The sequence below is a fragment of the Ovis canadensis genome, chromosome 5 (assembly GCF_042477335.2).
Source record: "Ovis canadensis isolate MfBH-ARS-UI-01 breed Bighorn chromosome 5, ARS-UI_OviCan_v2, whole genome shotgun sequence".
Taxonomy (NCBI): domain Eukaryota; kingdom Metazoa; phylum Chordata; class Mammalia; order Artiodactyla; family Bovidae; genus Ovis; species Ovis canadensis.
Window position 1 is genome coordinate 83,396,189 of NC_091249.1, and position 21,657 is coordinate 83,417,845.

General features: G+C 40.2%; 1 long non-coding RNA gene across 1 annotated transcript in view; it reads right to left on the reverse strand.

Annotated features, from left to right (window-relative positions):
• Positions 1 to 1,072: 1,072 nt before the first annotated feature.
• Positions 1,073 to 21,657, reverse strand: part of LOC138441475 (uncharacterized) — a 48,707-nt gene continuing 28,122 nt past the window's right edge. The window contains exon 6 of the long non-coding RNA XR_011257352.1: positions 1,073 to 1,319. This is a non-coding gene — a long non-coding RNA (uncharacterized lncRNA). The remainder of the gene's footprint in view (positions 1,320 to 21,657) is intronic.

The following is a 21,657-nucleotide window of genomic DNA, read 5'->3' on the forward strand; positions in this document are numbered from 1 at the left end:
AACAGAAGAACCTTAATGAGATATAAAATGTCATTCACCCTGGCTACCTCCATGGTTTGATTTTGAAAGCCAGTTCTAAGAGAAAATCTATAGTTTTCTTAGGCAACATGGTTTAGTAGAGTCACTCTTTTTGAAATATAATTGAGATATAATTCACATATCATACATTATACCTATTTTAAATTATAAAATTCAGTGGGTTTTAGTATATTTACAGAATTGTACAACCATCACTACCATCAATTTTAGAACATTTTTATCATCATCTCCCTTTTAAAGATAAAAATTCCTGTATCCATTAGCAGTCACTTTCCCTTCCTCTAGCCTTAGGCAACCACTTCTGTCTCTACACATTTGCCTATTCTAGCTGTTTCATATAAATGAAGTAATATAAGATGCAATCTTTCATGTCTGGCTTATTTCACTGAGCACAGTGTTTCCAAGTTTCATAAATGTTGTAGCATGTATTAGTACTTCATTTCTTTAAATTGCCAAATAGAATTCTATTGTAAGAATATATTACATTTTGTCTATCCATTCATCAGCTGATGGATATTTGGGTTGTTTCCACTTTTTTACTCTATGAATATTTATGTACTATGAGCTTTTGTGTGAAAATATTTTTATTTCTCTTGGGTATAAACTTAGAATTAAATTGCTGGGTTATACAGTAACTCAAATGCTTTTCTGGTGGCTCAGCAGTAAAGAATCCACCTGCAATGCAGGAGCCACAGGAGATGCAGGTTTGATCCCTGAGTCGGGAAGATCCCCTGGAGGAGAGCATGGCAACCCACTCCAGTATTCTTGCCTAGAAAATCCCATGGACAGAGGGGCCTGGAAGGCTACAGTTCATAGGATCTATGGGATACAACTGAAGCGACTTAGCGTGCATGTACATGGTAACTCAATATTTAATTTTTTGAGAAACTGCCAGACTGTTTTCCAAAGTGACTGTTCCATTTTATATTCCAACCAGCAATGTATGATGAGAGATTTACTCTTAGGTTCAGATGTCCCCCACTTGTTAGATGCAGGATCCTGTCTGTTCCAAGTATACAAATGACTCCATCTACCATCTGTAAACAGTATTTACTTCACAGGATTATAACAAAAAATAAATAAACGAGGTAGGCTAATGTTTATGTTTCAAAGTAAAGTGAAGTTGCTCAGTTGTGCCCGACTCTTTGCGACCCCATGGACAGTAGCCTGCATCAAGCTTCTCTGTCCATGGGATTTTCTAGGCAAGAGTACTGGAGTGGGTTGCTGTTTCTATTAGTTTCCTTCCTCCCATCTTTGGTATTTGGTTGGCAACAGTTAATCTGTAATAAAGTCAGAGAGATAAAATTATAACTCCCTATTAACAATGAGATGCATACACCTAGTTGGTGTTAAATAAATATTTTCATGGATAATTGCAAAAGCAATAGATCTTGTATATTGCTTGAATACCAAAATAAATTTATCTTTTTCTGCCTCTTGTGCAAGTAATGCCTAGGCTGCAGGAAGAAAAAACATAGAAATATGTCAGCTTTTTGTTTGGTCAGCATTTTTTTAGCTTCCCCCCCCCCCAAACATTTTTTATTTCACCAACTTTTTATTTTGAAGAGCTTCAAATATATACAGGAATTAAAAGAATATTAGAATCATCACTCATATACTCACCATCTTGATTCATTCAACATTCAACATTTGTTAAAGTTTTGAATGTTTGCTTTATCTGTGTGTGTCTTTTGTTGAGCTATTTGAGAGTAAGTTGCAGACATCAACATGTTGCACCCCTAAATGCTCTAGCCTGCCTCTTCTAAAAATAAGAGCTTTTTCCAGTATTACCAAATGCTATTACTACACTGAAGAAAACAAAGTGTAATTCCCTAAATCTTTTTACCGTCCAGCCAATACTCCATTTCCCCCAATTCTCCTTAAAATATCTTTTACAGACAACTTTTTTTCTAACCAAGATCCAATCAAGTTTCACCCATGATGTTATTGTTATGTCTTACAAGCCAGCTTTGTTTTTAATTAGTCTGAGTGCCTGTGACTATTCTGAATCTCTCACATCAGCAAAGGAAAAAAAAATGTTTTGTTGTTGTCTTCAGATTTAAGCTCCACTGGTGTCCCTCTGTCCTGCCCAGTCACTTTCTTTGTCTTGATTCTAAGTAAATCTGAGATGGTTAGTAAAATAAAACTGTGTTGCTTTTCAAGCATGATGATATCTAACTAAATACTGGATTGGCCAAAAAAAAATTTCGTTTGAGCTATTCCATACCATCTTACAGGAAAACTCAAACAAACTTTTTGGCCATCCCAACAAATGGCTATTGACTGTCATATATATTAATTATTTCCTGTAATTTCATGGACTACAGGAGGCCATCCTAGATTCAAAAGGGAAGAGCCAATTTGAAAATTTGCCAAAGGAAGTAAAAGAACCTGGGATATAAAAAGAAACCAGGACCTGGTCACCATGTATGAGCCCCAACCTAAGCCTCATCTGAAGCCAGCATGTCCATACTCTATCTTTAATTATATTAGCCAATAAAATTACTTTTTTTGCTTAAGCCAGTTTGGGTTGCATTTTCTGTTATCTGCAGTTAAAAGAGTCCCAAGGCCTTCAATCCTTTCAATTTGCTAGTCAGTAAAATATGCTGTTATGAAGATGAGGAAGTAATTACAAAAAAAATTACGATGATAAGCACAAAGAAACACAACTGTTTAACTGAACAAGTTATTATAAAACACAACCATTTAACTCAGCAGTCCCCACCATTTTTGGTACCAGGGACAAGTTTTGGGGAAGACAATTTTTCCATGGATCAGGGCAGGCAGGGTGGGGAGATGCTTTTGCAATGATTCAAGCACATTGCATTTATTTCTATTATTATTATATTAGCTCTACCTCAGATCATTAGGCATTATATCCTAGAGGTTAGGGACCTCTGATTTAACTACTATCCAGAAATAAAAGTTTGATAATACTCTCAGAAGTCTCCCACATACTCTTACCTATTCACAACTGTCTCACTAACCACAGTGGTAACCATTTTTCTGATTTAATATAGTGACTTGTTTTTTTTTTGTTTGTTTGTTTGACCACCTAAGTATGAATCCCTGAATACTGTATTTTCTTTTGCCTGTTGTTGAATTTTATATAATTTTATATAAATGAAATCATATGGCAACTATCCTTTTGAGATGAGCTTTTTCTGCTTAATATTGTGTTTGAGATTCAATTATATTCTTGTGTGAAACTGCAGTTCATTTTCACTGCATTCTAGATTTCAATCTTATGAATATTATTTATTCAATCTTCTATTTATGAACCTTTGGGTTCATGAACAAATTCCAGTTTTGTTTCCAATTTTGGTTCAAACCAAATTCCAGTTTGAGGCTACTATGAATGCTAATATCACCACTTCTGCACTTGTCTTCTGGGGTATATGTGCACGTATTTCTCTTGAAGAGAACTGCTGGCCTAAGGGTTTGCCTGTATTCAACTTTCTCGGATAACTCCAAAATGTCTTCCAAGATGTTAACACCAATTTACACTCCCGTTAGCAATCTATCAGAGTTCTTATTGCTCTATATTCTGGCCTGCAATTAAGATTGTCAGTCCTTTTAATTTTAACCATTCTAGTGGAGTTTTTAACTTGGCATTTCCCTAATTGCTGACAAGGTCAAGTACGTTTTCATGTTTGGTGGCCTTTTGTACTTCCTCTTTTGTGAATCACTCTAGTCTGTTACCCAATTTTCTCCTGTCTTATTTACCTTTTGCTTTTTGTTTTGTAATCCTTAGTTTGGGGCTGGCCAAAAAAGCTCATCCAGTTTTTTTCATAACACCTATTTCCCAAAAACCTGAATGACCTTTTTGGCCAATCCAAAATATTCAGAATGCAAACCCCTTTTAAATTATATATACTGCAAAAATCTTTTGTTTCTACAGCCTCCCTTTTCATTCTCTAGTGTTTTTTTGATGAACATAATTTCATAATTTAAATTTCATATTTTTATGTTTAATGGTTGTTTTCAGCCTGTTTTTCTTACTGCTCTGTGGTGCCTTCGCTGACATAAATCAATGTGCCTGAGGAGATCTGTTCCTGAACTTTCTATTCCAAAGCACTGATGTGTTTGTCTTTACTTGTATCAATAACAACAATTTCAGTTACTCTGACTAAATAAGAAGTCTTAATATATGGTAGAGTAAGTCTCCCCTCCTGGTTTTCTCTCTTTTGTTTTGTTTTCTTCGAGAGGATCCTGGTTTTTCACATTTTCTTATCGAGTATGGAATCAGATTTGGAATTTTGGCTTGTTGAGTTTTCCAAGACTCCACTGAGATTTTTAGTTTTTGACACAGAAGTCTTGCATATCTTTTTTATTACATAAGTTCCTAAGATATTTGAGGAGTTTTATGTTATTGCTGACGGGAATTTAAATTGTATTTTGTTAGCCTTTGAGGATATAACAGTAAATTTCATGAATCGCTTGTCTTCCAGAACTCCCAGTCTCATGAGGTTACGGACAAACATAGAAATGGTTTTAATACAGAATGAACTGGACTGGTTATGATAAAGGTGGGCAAAGGTTACCATGGAAATACAAACAGAAGAGATCAACCCATTTTGTGGGGTTATGTGGTGGGAGGAAGGGAGAGACATTCTAAGTGTTGAAAATAGACAAGGGTCAGCTAAGTGAGTCAGGAGCAAGCAAATAGAGGGGAGGAGAGCACACACGTGACACATACATTTCAGATGATAAGATGGAATCTTAGTGTCAAATGAAGTGCCAAAAAATCTGATTCAAAGACCTGTATAAGTATGAGGCAAGCTCCCCAGTGGCCATAATTTATAAAAGGAATGTGAGCAAACTAGTTCCAAGATTTCTGGGCTCCTTTAGCTAGATAAGGTTATCAAATGGTGTAAAAGGGTGAGCGGGGATAGAATTTTGGAAAGGTTTCTTTGGAGGGAGCTGTTGCTGTCAGTACTTCTGAGGAAAGCAGTCTTCTGGCGGAAGAGGGGGAGATAATACTTCCTGCTCTAGTCTAGGGATGATGTGATCTTTCAAGGGACCATTCACAGAGGTTAAAATGTATTCCCTGCATATGGCTCGTGCCTGGTGCCCCCCTGTGAAAGTGAAAGCTACCCATGGCTACAGAGGAGAAGTGGCTGCTTTGGGATGCATGAGCATTGCTAGAGTTCGTCATTGTGTATTTCCCAGGGATCTGATGCGTGCCACATGAGAAACAGGGCTGTTTCTACTTGTCCAGGGTCCTATACCATAGAACTAAACACAAGGAAAGAAGGACCCAATAGTAAGAAGCTGGAGGTAAAAATCCTATTCATAGGGTCACATGTGATCACCTAGAACAGAGATGTACCCACCCAGGTCATTCATACTAGAATTAAAAATTCTCAAACAACACATGGAGGTCCACCAGGTTTTTACCATAGTTGACCAGTAATAAAAAGTCAGCTAGCTTTTTATGGAAATAGACCCACAGACATAGAAAACTTATGGTTACCAAAGGGGAAGGGGAGGAGAGGGATAAACTAGAACATATCCACACTCAGTTCAGTTCAGTCGCTCAGTCATGTCTGACTCTGCGACCCCATGGACTGCAGCATGCCAGGCCTCCCTGTCCATCACCAACTTTCAGAGCTTGCTCAAATTCATGTCCATCGAGTCAGTGATGTCATCCAACCATCTCATCCTCTGTCATCCCCTTCTCCCCTTGTCTTCAATCTTTCCCAACATCAGGGTCTTTTCCCAAGAAGTCAGTTCTTCACATCAGGTGGCCAAAGTATTCGAGTTTCAGCTTCAACATCAGTCCTCCCAATGAATATTCAGGACTGATCTCCTTTAGAATGGATTGATTTGATCTCCTTGCAGTCCAAGGGACTCTCAAGAATCTTCTCCAATACCACAGTTCAAAAGCATCAGTTCTTCCACACTCAGTTTTCTTTATAGTCCAACTCTCACATCCATACATGATTCCTGGAAAAACCATAGCTTTGACTAGATGGACCTTTCTCAGCAAAGTTATATCTCTGCTTTTGCTGTCTAGGTTGGTCATAGCTTTTCTTCCAAGGAGCAAGCATGTTTTAATTTCAAGGCCAAAGTCACCATCTGCAGTCATTTTGGAGCCCAAGAAAATAAAGTCTGTCACTGTTTCCATTGTTTCCCCATCTATTTGCCATGAAGTAACGGAACCGGATGCCATGATCTTTCTGAATGTTGAGTTTTCTGAATGTTGAGTTTTAAGCCAGCTTTTTCACTCTCCTCTTTCACTTTCATCAAGAGCTCTTCAGTTCCTCTTCACTTTCTGCCATAAGGGTGGTGTCATCTGCATATCTGAGGGTATTGATATTTCTCCTGGCAATCTTGATTCCAGCTTGTGCTTCATTCAGCCCTGCATTTCGCATAATGTACTCTGCATGTAAGTTGAATAAGCACGGTGACAAGATATAGCCTTGACGTACTCTTTTTCCTATTTGGAGCCAGTCTGCTGTTCCATGTCCGGTTCTAACTGCTGCCTCCTGACCTGCACACAGCTTTCTCAGGAGGCAGGTCCGGGGGTCTGGTGCTCCCATCTCTTGAAGAATTTTCCACAGTTTATTGTGATCCACACAGTCAAAGGTTTGACATAATCAATAAGGCAGAAGCATATGTATTTCTGGAATTCTCTTGTTTTTTCTATCCAACAGATATTGGCAATCTGATCTCTGGTTCCTCTGGTTTTTCTATATCTAGCTTGAACATCTGGCAGTTCATAGTTCATGTACTGTTGAAGCCTGGCTTGGGGAATTTTGAGCATTGCTTTGCTAGCGTATGAGACAAGTGCAACTGTGCAGTAGTTTGAACATTCTTTGGCATTGCCTTTCTTTGGGATTGGAATGAAAACTGACCTTTTCCAGTCCTTTGGCCACTGCTGAGTGAAAAGAATCTGAATATATATATATATATTTGTATAATTGAATCACTTTGCTGTATTATTTGGCTTCCCTGGTGGGTCAGTTGGTAAAGAATCTGCCTGCAATGTGGGAGACCTGGGTTCATTCCCTGGGTTGGGAAGATCCTCTGGAGTAGGAAATGGCAACCCACTCTAGTATTCTTGCCTGGAGACTCCCATGGACAGAGGAGCCTGGTGGGCTACATGGGGCTACATGGGGCTACATGGTGGGCTACATGGGGTTGCAAAGATTTGGACATGACTGAGCAACTTGGCATAGTTCACCTAAAATTAACACATTATATATCAACTATACTTCAATTAAAAAACAAAACAAAAAAGCCAGCTAGCTTCCACTACTTGAAGTAGGGTGCTGATTGTTCAGATTCTACAAAATAACTAGCAATCAGTGTGGAAGGAGCTTGTGCACTCTGCAAGAAGGGCCCTATTCTAGTCATTGTATGAAGTAGTTTTCAGAGCAATTAGAGTAATTGGATATTGTGGGTCCTCTTCTATCAATTATATCACTTTCTGCTATATATCCAGTGGTCACCTACCTTTTTGGTTGTGGAAGACAGAAAAATTTGTGGAAGACAATTTTTCCATGGACTTGGGGTAGAGGAATGGTTTTGGAACAATTCAAGCGCATTACATTTATTGTGCGCTCTATTTCTATTATTTTTACATCAGCTTCACCTCAGATCATCAGTCATTAGATCCCCGAGGTTGAGGACCCCTGTAAATATCCTTTTCAATAAGCTGCTATCTAAAAAGCAAAGAATAAATTATAATTTAAAAAAAGGATGTGCATGAGGCACTAGAAAAGAAAGATTCAAGTTTAGCATCTGCCAGATCCAGAGAAACTGAAGACATGTTAAGAAGAACAGCCTCTCCCTGACCTGTCCTGCTTCAGGTGGCTTCCACCCAGGTGGAGTCTGATGCAGCTGCTATTGCACAGGGAGGAAGTGAGTGAGGAGGGAACAGAAGGTGACCACAGGCCTTCACACATGGAGAGAACACTCCCTTTTTGAACAGAGATGAAGGCGTTCAACTAATTCCTTACCTAGAAACATTCTTATTACAAATCAAGACTGTTATTTGTGACTTATAAAATGAGTAGCACTCCACACTAATTAAGAAGTCCTGGGATCTGCCCATGTTTACATTGGAGGGCAGGGCAAAATTACCTGTTCTGAATAAAAATGCAAAGGGCTAGTGGGTGACAGAATTGGATTGTGTTTTGACTACATTAGGGATATTGCTAGGTAGCCCCAGAGTATGAAGTACATGCAAGAATGACAAGCATACAATTATGATAGGATCTCAGCTTTACAGTCCTCTGGAGAAAGGAATGGCAACCCACTCCAGAGGAGCCTGAGCAGCTACAGTCCATGAGGTCGCAAAAAATTGGATGTGACTGAGCGACTCACACACAGATTAAGAGAGGGAAAGTGGATAGTGATGAGGTAAGCTGGAGTCGGTTCAGGAGTTAAGGAAAGACCTTCCAGGCCATGCTAAGGAGTTCAGACTTTAACAAGAAACGGAGCAGCACTGAAGAGTGTGTGCAGGAGAGTAGTTTGTATTGGGCCTTCACTCTGCTCTAGGTTCTGTACGAGGTGGTTTACGTGAATCATCACATTTAATCTCGCAAAAAACCCTAGGAAGTAGGTAGAATAATTGTCTCCGTCTTTAAAATGAGGAAACTGAGGTAGAGAGAGGTTAAGTAACTTACCGGAAGTCACACAATTAACTAGTCAAGAGCAGAGCTCAGATTAAATGCAGACACATCTGGGTTGGTGTGTTGCGTTCCTGACTACTGTACCCTGCCCTCTGTCAGACTGACCATTCCAGAGAGGTAATGAGTTTGTACAAAGAGCCACCTCTCAGAGTCTAGAACTCAAACTCCACTGGTCTCCCTTTGGTAATGAATACATTATCATTATTTTTCCCTGAACTACCTCTACAAACAAGAAGGAGAGTAATTCTTCAGAAATATTTCCTGTGAGCACTCTTTGATGTCTGTACAAGACTGCACAAAATGAGAAAGTTTGCCTTGGGGCACAGACTTCAGAGTATAGCATGGAAATTTCCTTTTCTTAAATAGAAGAGGGAGATGGTAGCTAAAAGAGTGGAGCCAAGAGTTACTCTGTCTGGGTTCACACTCTGGTCCTGCTACTTCCTAGCTGTGTGGGTTTGAGCAAGTTTCTCAACCTTCCTGTGCCTAATTTCCCATGTAATAGCACCTTACTCATAGATTACGTTTTACACAAACACACACACTCTCTCTATATATATAGATATAGGTATAGATATAGATATAGATATTGCTTTCAACAATTCTGGGCACAAGAAAAGCAACATTACCAATTGTTATTATTGCTGTTTTTACTTTGGCTTACCATGCTTATAACTTCACTATCCAAGGATACTAAAGAGACTAAATGTCAGTCAATATTTATAAAGCACATTCTTAGCATTTGTTAGATGCTAGATAAATGTTAGATGCTAAATGAATCGGAACACATAGTTTCTGAAGATGTTAAGTATGATAGAAATGAAACAGGTAATTCCTGCCTTCAAACCTCTTACTGATGTTAGATGGATGGACTACTTATACTGCCTTGTTTTAAAGCTGCTTTGCGTGTATCTTCTCCTTTGCTTAATTATAAATGTTTTCATGGTATGAGTCAGTTTATTTTTCTTTTACCCTCTCACCTTCATTCCCTTCTGTTTAGCATACTGTATACAGTTAAGTCTTTTAAAATCTGGTTGGGTGAACATGGAGCAAGCCAGAAACAAATTTACAGGATGACACACTGTTGCAACACTAGGCGTGGTATGACTTCATGCTTAGTCACCCTCCCCAGGTCACTAATAACCTTCTACCTGGCTCACTGAGTTCTCTATCTCTGCTTGTGTCCTCATTCTTGGTGACTTCAGCAACCACGTAGAAAATCCATGTGTTTTTTATTCTTTCTTTATTATTATTGAGGTGAAATTTACATACAATAAAATCAATTAAAGTAAAAAATTCAGTGACATGTAGTACATTCACCACGTTGTACAACTAATCTCTCCCTAGTTCCAGAACATTTTCATCACCCCAAAGGAAATCCTGTACAGATTCATCAATTGTTTCCCATTCTTCTCTCCCCAATCTCCTAGTTCAACCCTCTCACTTAAACGATCTTTTCCTCCAACCCACCTATGTCCATAGTTACCTCTCAAACTGTCTTTTAACATCAACTTCTAAAATTTTTATTTTGAGCATCTTTCTCTCTGGTCTCTCCTACAAATATACTGATTCTGTTTTTTATAGTGCCCACACTCATGTTCTTCTCAGTAACAAGCTTCCAATTCACTGAACCTACCAATTCTTTACATATCCCTCTTAGGTCTTTACATCTCTCTTTACCCACCATAGATTCTGTTGTTGTTGTTGCGTAGTCTCTAAGTCATGTACAACTCTTTTGCAATCCCATGGACTATAGCCTTCCAGGCTTCTCTGTCCATGGGATTTCCCAGCCAAGAATACTAGAATGGGTTGCCATTTCATTTTCTAGGGAATCTTCCTGACTCATTGACCAAACCCATGTCTCCTGCTTGCCAGGCAGATTCTTTACCACTGAGCCACCTGGGAAGCCCACAGATTCTATAGTCTACCATTTAAATGTCTTGCTTGTAAATGTCCTTAACTTTCTTTCCCCTCTATCTGCCCTGAACCTGCAAGGCTGATATGGCTGGATAAACCACACAACTGATCACAAATCTCAGAGCTTAGGCCTCAGCACTGCTCCACAAACCCATTGCATTGTCCTGATGAGTTTGTTCTCCATTCCCAAGAGTGGTTTACTCTACCTCCTACTCCAACCTCCAATACCACCCATCCTCTCTCCTCCACTCACTTTTAGGTGAGTGAGTAGCTGAGAAAATAGAAGCAGTCTGTCAAATTCTTCATCCATCCACCAGGAATCTAACAGTATTCAGAATGCTATTCTGGGGCTTCCTTCTTGTACAGTAGGAGAAAGTTCCCTTCTTCTATCAAAGACCAGATCCTCCACTGGGTGATCTGAATTTCAGCCTCTCTGGCTTTCTCAAAGACCTGAATCTGCAGTAATTCCCCTTCTCCTTTGTACCATCAACTTTTCTCCCTACTAGATGACTGCCACTAGCATATAAACATATTTAGGATGGTAATCATTAAAAAAAAAACTTCCCCTCACTTTCTACCCCACAACCATCCTCCACACTCTGAACATGTTGTGAAAAGTTGTCTATAGCCACTGCCTCAACTTCCTTCCTCCCCATTCTCCCTCCCCCAGGCCCTGATTCACTCTAATAAGAATTCTATCCCGAATATTCAGCTGAAACTGTTCCCAGAAAGGTCATCAAAGTCTTGCCAGTCCTCACCCTAGTCTCCTTCTCAGCCAGCATACCATGGGTCCATTAAACCTCCTTCATAAAACACTTCCATTTCTTGTTTTCTGTATTGAATTCCTAGGCCTGCTGTAACAAATTACCACAAATTGGGTGGCTTAAACAACAACCTGGAATGTGAAGTCAAGTGAGCCTTAGAAAGCATCACTATGAACAAAGCTAGTGGAAGTGATGGAATTCAAGTTGAGCTACTTCAAATCCTAAATGATGATGCTGTGAAAGTGCTGCACTCAATATGCCAGCAAATTTGGAAAACTCAGCAGTGGCCTCAGGACTGGAAAAGGTCAGTTTTCATTCCAATCCCAAAGGCAATGCCAAAAAATGCTCAAACTACTGCACAATTGCACTCATCTCACACGCTAGTAAAGTAATGCTCAAAATTCTCCAAGCCAGGCTTCAGCAATATGGAACTGTGAACTTCCAGATGTTCAAGCTGGTTTTAGAAAAGGCAGAGGAACCAGAGATCAAATTGCCAACATCTGCTGGATCATCAAAAAAGAGAGTTCCAGAAAAAACATCTATTTCTGCTTTATTGACTATGCCAAAGCCTTTGACTGTGTGGATCACAATAATCTGTGGATAATTCTTCAAGAGATGGGAATACCAGAACACCTGACCTGCCTCTTGAGAAACCTATATGCAGGTCAGGAAGCAACAGTTAGAACTGGACATGGAACAACAGACTGGTTTCAAACAGGAAAAGGAGTACGTCAAGGCTGTATATAGTCACTCTGCTTATTTAACTTCTATGCAGAGTACATCATGAGAAACGCTGGACTAGAAGAAACAGAAGCTGGAATCAAGATTGCCGGGAGAAACATCAATAACCTCAGATATGCAGATGACACCACCCTTATGGCAGAAAGTGAAGAAGAACTAGAGTCTCTTGCTGAAAGTGAAAAAGGAGAGTGAAAAAGTTGGCTTAAAGCTCAACATTCAGAAAACGAAGATCATGGCATCTGGTCCCATCACTTCATGGGAAATAGATGGGGAACAGTGAAAACAGTGGCTGACTTTATTTTGGGGGGCTCCAAAATCACTGCAGATGGTGATTGCAGCCATGAAATTAAAAGAAGCCATGAAATTGGAAGGAAAGTTATGACCAACCTAGACAGCTTATTAAAAAGCAGAGATATTACTTTGTCAACAAAGGTCTGTCTAGTCAAGGCTATGGTTTTTCCTGTGGTCATGTATGGATGTTAGAGTTGGACTATAAAGAAAGCTGAGTCCTGAAGAATTGATGCTTTTGAACTGTGGTGTTGGAGAAAACTCTTGAGAGTCCCTTGGACTGCAAGGAGATCCAACCAGCCCATCCTAAAGGAAATCAGTCCTGGGTGTTCACTGGAAGGACTGATGTTGAAGCTGAAACTCCAATACTTTGGCCACCTTATGTGAAGAGCTGACTCATTGGAAAAGACCTTGATGTTGGGAAAGATTGAGGGCAGGAGGGGAAGGGGATGACAGAGGACGAGATGGTTGGATGGCATCACCGACTCAGTGGACATGGGTTTGGGTAGACTCCGGGAGTTGGTGATGGACAGGGAGGCCTGGCGTGCTGCGGTTCATGGGGACGCAAAGAGTTGGACTCGACTGACCAACTGAACTGAACTCAAACAACAAAAATTTATTTCTAAGTTTAGGAGGCTAAGAGTCTAAAATCAAGGTACTAAGAGGGCTATGCTCCCTCTGAAGGCTCTAGGGAAGACTCACAGGCTGCTTCTTTCTAGCTTCTGGCAGTTCCCAGAAATCCTTGGTGTCCCCGGGTTTAAAGATGATTCATCCATCATCACAGGGCATCCATACAGAATATCAGTCTTTAGACCCAGGGTACACCATAACCCAGTAATGATGTTATCTGAATTTAAGGAATTATATGTGCAAAAACCTCATTTCCAAATATAATCACATTCTGAGATTCCAGGTAGACATGAATCCAGTGGGTAGGGGCCAGGGAGCAGGAAATACATTATTCAACACAATACAGTTTCTGTGATGGCTCATTGCTGGCTTTCTTCCTGCTTCCTGGCTGGCTCCTTCTCTCTCTTCTTTGGTAGCTCCTTTGTTTTCCCTGCCTTCCCTCTAAATGTTGCAACCACCCAAGGTTTGGCTCAGGGTCCTCAGGCCTTCTCTAAACCCACTATCTCCTGAGGGAAAACCATCTAATAGTATCATGATTTTGAAATTTCACTGATGACTCCCAAAATTTATGCTCCAGTCCTCACCTACACCCAAATCCTAGCCACACACTGATAATGGTAACTAACACTCATTGAATACTTACCATGTGCCAGGCCACGTAGAGAGTGCTTTGTATGTATTAACTCATTTAATTCTTACAACAAGCTTACAGGCTGAGCACTGTTTTTCTCCCTAATTCACAGATGAACAAACTGAAGCACAAAGAAGTTAAGTAAATTGTTCAAGCCCTCATAGTGAAGTGGAGCCAGGATTTGAAACTGGGTAAACTGAGTCCAACTTAATTACTGAGCGACTGTACTTTCACTTTTCACTGTCATGCATTGGAGAAGGAAAAGGCAACCCACTCCAGTGTTCTTGCCTGGAAAATCCTAGGGACAGTGGAGCCTGGTGGGCTGTCTGTGGGGTCACACAGAGTCAGACACAACTGAAGCAACTTAGCAGCAGCAGCAGCAGCAAACTGGATCCAAAATCTACTCTCTTGACCACTCTATACTCTGGTTTTTCACTGGGCTCCTGGATCACATATTCAACTACATATTTCATATCTGCAACTAGATGTCGATAAACATCTGGACGTGAACTAAACAGAATACCCCTTAAACCTAAACTACCACCTTGACCTTTCCTTACCTTAGTATTAGTTTCCACACCTTAGTATTGTATATGGTACCACCAACACCCAGTTGCTCAAACTAAAATGTGTAAAATCAAATTTGATTCTGCTCTTTTTTTTCATCCATCATTGCCTCTATTCCCACCCTCAACAAATCCATCAGTGAGCCAATTAATAAATCAATAAATCCCCAATCTGACCATTTCTCTCCATTTTCACTACCATCCTAGTTCACACTGAGTTATCATCATCTCTCAAGTTACCGCAATTACCTTCCACCTGGTCTTTCTGCTTTCTCTTTTGTAGTTTATCTGTAACCCAGCAGCTAAATGAGTTTTTTGAAACATAAATCAGAATGACACACCCAGTTTCAAAGCCTTCAAAGTCCCTGCTTACATTTAGAATAAAATGCATACTCTTGTTCTTAGCCTACAAGTCCCTGCTTGATCTGGCTCTGTTCACCTCTCTGCCTTCACTCCTACCACTCTCTTTTTTGCTCCCATAGCTCTGGAGATGACCTCACTTCTGCTTTTCCCAGAATACCCTAACCTTGTGCCTGTACCGTCCTTTGTACCTGTTTGTCTTCAAGATGGAAATGCTGTCATAAATGCTCCACCCTCACATCTTCTTATTATGCAGGTCTCAACTCAGATTCCTTTTCTGAACCCTTACTTAATGTTGATCCCCAACCACTTTCTATCACACTGCCCTATGTTTGTGTTTTAATAGCATTTGTCACTGTTTGAAAATACCTTATTTATGTATTCGTTTATTTGAGCAGAGACTTCTGTCTTAATTACAGTTATTTCCTCAATGCCTAGAGTATCCAATACATAACAATTGTTCTGTATATATTTTTAATAGATGAATGAATGAAAATGAGTGAACACACAAGTAAAGTCAATCATGGAAGGCTGTTCGGAGGTCAGTTTTAAGACACAGTCTGAAAGTAGAGATGATAAATTATTAGAGAGGAGAAAAGACACTTAACAAAGAATATATTCAACAAGATGATCCAGTCTTGAATAAGGGACAGAGGCCAGTAACTATACTAATTCAGGTGATGTGGAAACTTGGTCAATACCAGAGTAAAATTAGTTTATCAGAGCAGGGAGTCATCATTATTTGGTTAAAAATATTGAATGTCAACTTAAGAAGTTTAAATCCATTTATACCTTCAACAGATATTTATCAAGTTTTTACTGGGTGCTAAGTACAATCTAGGTGCTTTTCATACAATATGAGCAAGAGAGATATACTCTCTGCTCCCCTGGTATTTACAATCTAGTGGAAGGGCATTAAATAATAACATTCCATAAACATCTGCAATTGCCAAGCAAACTACCAAAGTGTGTGTGTGTGTGTTAGTCACTCAGTCATGTCCGACTCTTTGCGATCCCATGGACTGTATCCCACCAGGCTCCTTTGTCCATGGGATTCTCCAGGCAAGAATACTGGAGTGGGTTGCCATTTCCTTCTCCAACCAAAGTGTATACTGGGTTAATATTCTCGTAACATGAATTAATGTGGTTTCTGCTTCCAGTATTTGCTGTCCCCCTCTGGCCCTTACTCATTCACTCAGCTTAGTATTCTGTATGTAATGACTCAGAAAAGTACAACACAGCAGAACCCAATAAATAACTAATAGGAATCTTGCCCCAGCTCTTGACTTTAAAATCCCAGACTTCAGGAGGTACAGAATGTAACTCTGGCATGAAGAGAACTTTTGGAAAGTACCCGATGAGTCAGAGCAAATCTTCCTGGCCCAGAGACTAGCACATTTCCAGGTTGGAGAAGAGGAGCGTCAGAAGGGAGGTAATTAGAGCTTAGGTGCTGCTGGATCTCTGAGAGCCTCTATCCTCTTTCACTGCCAGGCCACGCTCCAGTGAATGACAGGCATCCAAGGTAGGCCTGTGGTGCATGAAAGCAGAGAATGGAGCTCGCTTCTCACATGTAGCCCAGCAAGCCGACCAGCCTCGTAGTAAAAATGGATTTGTGATAGGTCTAGGCACTTGACCTTTGAAGCCCCACAGAGTCACCAGTGCTTCTCTCTGGTAAAGAAAGTGTAAAGTGATCCAAGGGCACAGAGGAGTAAAATTCCAAAAAAGCTTGGTATTGTTTTGCTGACAGGAAGTCTATCATTTTCCAGCAACAACCAATTCTCTAATTCTCTGATACCAACAAGGGTGTTCAACAATTCAACCAATTTTGATCCTATTACATGGAAGTAGTGCCAGCACACAAGTTAAGAGAGTCTGTGGCTCAGTCCCACAAAAATGCCTCTACTTTGCATGTCAGTCATAAGCAGGATCCCCAAGCTGCTCGCATCTGCCTAGCTGACTACACATTTGGGAGTTCCCACAATTCCCCCTCCCTTAGGTTCAATAATTCACTAGAACAACTCATGGAACTCAGGAAAGTGCTATATCTAGCATTACAGTTTTATTATGAAGCTACAACTCTGAAATAGGCAAATTAAAGAGATACACAAGGCAAGTGGGTAGGGAGTGTAGATAGTTTCTATATCCTCCGTGGGTACACCATCCTCCTAACAGATTGATATATTTGTTCACCAATGTGGAAGAGCCCGAAACTTCACTGTTCTGAAGATTTTATTACAGCTTTATTACATAGCCATGATTGGTAAAATCACTGGCCATTGGTGACTGAACTCAATCTACAGCCCCTTTCCCCTCCCCAAGGTGGAGGTGTGGCTGGAAGTTCCAACCTTCTAATCATGTTGTTGGGCTTCCCTCACAGCTCAGTCAGTCAAGAGTCTGACTGCAATGTGGGAGACAAGCAATTCTGGTTGTTACCTCTAGTGACCAGCCCCCACCCTGAAGCTATCTGAGAACTGAAGAATCACCTCATTAGCATAAATTCAGGTTTAAATGAAAGGGGTTTGTTATGAATAACAAAAGACATTATTAGACTCCCCTGGTGGTCCAGTGATTGGGAGTCTGCCTGCCAATGCTGGGGACACAGTTCAAACCTGGGAGGATCCCATATGCTGTGAGACAAGAAGCTGGTGCTCCACAATTACTGAAGCCCATGCTTTACAGTTCATTCTCCACAAGAGAAGCCACCACAATAAGTTCTCACACTGCAATAAAGAATAGCGCCCCCTCCTTCCCCCAGACGCAATTAGAGAAAGCCTGAGAGCAGCAACCCAGACCAAGGGCAGCCAGAAGTATAAATAAATAATGTTTTGGGTTTTTTTAAAAGACATTCCTATCGTAAGTTCCCAGGGTTTTAGGAATTCTGTGCCAGGAACCAGGAACAAAACCCAAATATATATATTTTGTATTATAAAACATATAGAGTTGTCCAAAGCTCAGCAGTATGGATTGCCCCTGGCCTAAGAGATAAATGGAAGCAGGAGGCAGACCTGTACCTGGAGGGTCCTACAGATGAGAGTCAGAAGGTGACAGAAGAGGCCAGTGTAGGCTGTCACTAGGAAACTGAGGGGACGAGGGACTTCACAGCAGACATCAGCTTGAATGAATGGCAATCAAGAACCATACTCCCTCTTCCCTAATGTCATGGCACTAAGTATCCTGGGACCCCAGGAAGAAAATGAGAGTGAGTACCAATTCTAATATTGTTTTTAATTTCTGTTTGAATGGAGGTGCAAATTATTAATTAAGATGAGTTATATGTTTTAAAAGTAACAGTTTTTGCAGAACTGAGTTTGTAGCTTCAGATCCATCTCTGTCATTAAACAGGGCTATAGAAACTATAAGAGATACATGAAAATTCACGTATTGGAAGAATAAGCTAACTTAGAGATAATTTAACTTAGAAGATAACTTAAGAGATTAAATAAATCCAGTTATAAAGTTAAACAACCTAGGTGAGGGATTATAGATGTGAATTTGACTAGAATTAGTGGGCTGCTTTCTATGGGGTCGCACAGAGTCGGAGATGACTGAAGTGATTTAGCAGCAGCAGCAGCAGCAGGGCAGTAAATATGGGACCCTTTCTGGCTACGAATTCCTGTTATAATGAACAAACAGGCCTTAGTGTGTTGAGAGAACACAAAATACTAAGCTTCAGCCAAATCACATGTCAATGTGTATCCTCATTGCCATCTGCCTGAAAGATAACCCCAAGTTGTTTGGTTTAATATCACTGTCTGCTTCATCTGTCCATTTTAACTCCCAGAAGATTTACAATTGAGATTACAGATAATGGAGTAAATGATGATAACTAATTCAAACTTATAATATTGATATATTTGTGGTGGTGGGTTAGTCACTAAGTCATGTCCTACTCTTGCGACCCCATGGACTGGTAGCCTGCCAGGCTCCCCTGTCCATGGGGTTCTCCAGGCAAGAATATTGGAGTGGGTTGCCATTTCCTTCTCCAGGGGATCTGTAAATAGAGGAATAATAGAGGTATGCTTGTTGCCGTCTCTGGGGTCGCACAGAGTTGGACACGACTGAAGCGACTTAGCAGCAGCAGCAGGTTGTTGTTTGGAGTGCTTGTTTTGGAGAATCAAACAGAATTGCCTTGTGATTGCAATTTACACTATAAATTGAACAATCACTTGATTTGTGATTTTAAGTCCAATTAATAAGAATATTTTACTGAAGTTAAAGATAGTATTGACATATTTAAGAGAATCTAATATTCACCATATTTATGTGTTTAATATATTACAGTTACTTAAATTATTTTTGTTAAACAATTGAATGACTTAAAGACAATTACATTAGATTTATAAGTGCAATTTTAAATGTCTAAGAAACTAAAATTAAGTTTGTAAATAGCCTCATGCATTAATGAAGGTCTCCTTAAAAGTGAAATGTGTTATCTACTTATAAAGAGAACAATGTAATTTTTTATTTTGGATTCAGAGGCTTGTGGATAAAAAATATTGTCTGCCATTCCAGTAAACTACAAATGCTGTCACTGTCAAGCCATCAGTCACTGTAGTTGCCTCTGATACGCCCTGAGGGGAATTCAGAACGGAGATAAACAGGATACCAGCCCAAGATAGTTAAGATGCATATCTAAGTAGCTAAGGAATGATTTCACTGAGCTCAGACTCTTGCATCTTCCCATACATCACTAACTTTTTGAATGTCTGGAGGTTTTTTAAGATTAGCAGCAATTTTTTGATGTTTGACAACTATTTCATTTTTTCCAGTCAAAATTCCTATATACCTTGGCTCCTCCCTTATGTCTTCTGAATTATTCCTCAGAATTACCTGAGAGGCTGTCAACCCAGCCTGTAGTTCTCAGGTAGGTCTCCAAATAAAACGTAACTCTCAGCTTTTAGGTTGTGCATTTTTCTTAAGTCAACAGACTTAAGAATGAATAGATTCTTGATATTATAATATTTGGCAGAGTATTAAATTTTAAAACCAAACTAATCATTGCTAAACTTTTCCAGACATAAAAACTGCCACCAAAAACTCATATTGACAGTACCCACTATAGTACCTTGAAGGCAAAGAATATGATGCCATGAAAGGGACTAACTGAAGGGACTTAATTTTGATTAGGGGTTTAAGGAAGCTTTTCTAAGACAGAAAAAGGCATTACCAAGGGAAGTACAAGGGAGAGAAGAGAAGAGTTCCAGGCAGGATCCTGGAAAGAGCTCATAGGAACTGAAGGAGTCCAGTGTATACCTGGAACAAAAGGAATCAAAGGGAGAGTAGCACACGATAGGGTTGGATGGAGAGGAAGCTTGAGTCTGATCATACAACCCCCCTGAGGTCATATTGTGTCATCTATTATACAAATACAAATATGACACAAGTTCTTAAGTGTTACAGAACACCACTGAGGATTTTAAAGAGAGATCGTAGGTCCTGAGTATGGGCACTGCATTGCTCCATGAGACACTGCTGACAAAGTGCCTAGTATGGCATAACATTGCCTCCCTGCAGGTGACACAATCAAATTAAGGATTTTTAAAAATATATATTTATTTGGCTGTGGCAGGTCATGCAGGATCTCGTTCCCTGATCAGGGATTGAACCGGGGCCCCTTGCATTGGGAATGAGAAGCCCTAGCCACTGGACCATCTGGGAAGTCCCCAAAGCAGATTTTTAAAAGAAGATTCTGGGTGCTGCATGGAGAAGAATTATAGCCAGAGTGGAAATGTTGCGGGAAGCACACCGATTGAAACCGCCCACCCTGGCCAGGCACCATAGTAACCATTTGCATGAGCTGTTTTATGACAGGAGATCCTGATAAAGAATACGGAACTAATAAGCCACCACCAACCAGAAGAGTTCCGGAAAGGTCTAAAGGAGACACTGCATGTCCGTTTACTTCCCAGAATCCCTCTCACTAGCATCCATCTTGGCTGAGCGATGTGTGCGCCACCAGGAAAGACTCTGAATTAGAATGATTGGCCAAAGACCACCCGGAGACTAATCCCATCACCATAAAACCTGAGAGTGTGAGCCAAGCAGCAGAGCAGTTCTCCTGGGTTCCCTTACCCTACTGCTCTCCACCCGGGTGCCCTTTCCCAATAAAATCTCTTGCTTTGTCAGCACATGTGTCTCCTCACAATTCATTTCCGCGTGTTAGACAAGAGCCCAGTTTCGGGCCCTGGAAGGGGTCCCTCTTCCTGCAACAGAAGCAGGGAGATCATTCAAATGGCTAATCCAGTCTTCAATCAAGTGTCCTAGCATAATATTTGTGGACAGATCATGCTTGCTGTTTCCATGGCAAGCAGCAGAGGCTCAGGTAGATTCCTAAATCTGAGAGCAGCTTGATTTAAATGGTGCTCGAGCAAAATCAGTCTTCCAGCCAGCAGTGAGCTGGAGCTAACCTGCAGCACCATGCTCAGGCTCATAAAAGCTGATTGTGTGCACCTCTCCCTAATTCATCATTCAGTGACACCAAGTTAATGGTCTGAAATCTGCCTTGGTAGGAGTATTTAAACCATGAAAACTGGCAAGTGCTATAAAGAAAGCTTCTTTCTCCAGAGAGTTGGTTGTGATATATTTACCAGAGTACTGGCCCTTTTTGACATTTCAACTCTAGAATACTATTTAAAGAATTGCTGCAAATTATATGGTATGAAGTTACGGAACATTCACTAGGCTGCTATAGTTAAAATGAAAGAGACAGTTATGAGAGAGACGGAAGAAAAAACTCTGTAGGACCTGACAGTTTATAAATGGCAGCAATGGGAAGAGAGGAGCAGATTGTATTTTTTCTGCTAGAATAAGGAATCATCTCCGGAGCACATCTCTTTGGTGAAGATAACAGAGAGAACATCTCACAATTTGGTTCCCTGTCATATGTATTTTAAATGTTCCTGCTTCAGCTGTCAAGGATTTCAAGTATGTTTTTAAAATTCCACATTACTGTAGCTCTGAATTCTATCACTATTTATTAGTGGAATTAAATAAATGGAATTATCACTGAATCCCAAACTCTCAGTCACTGAGTGTAACTGTCTTGCCAAAACAAAAGCTCTGCAGAGATCTGAAGGACAGAT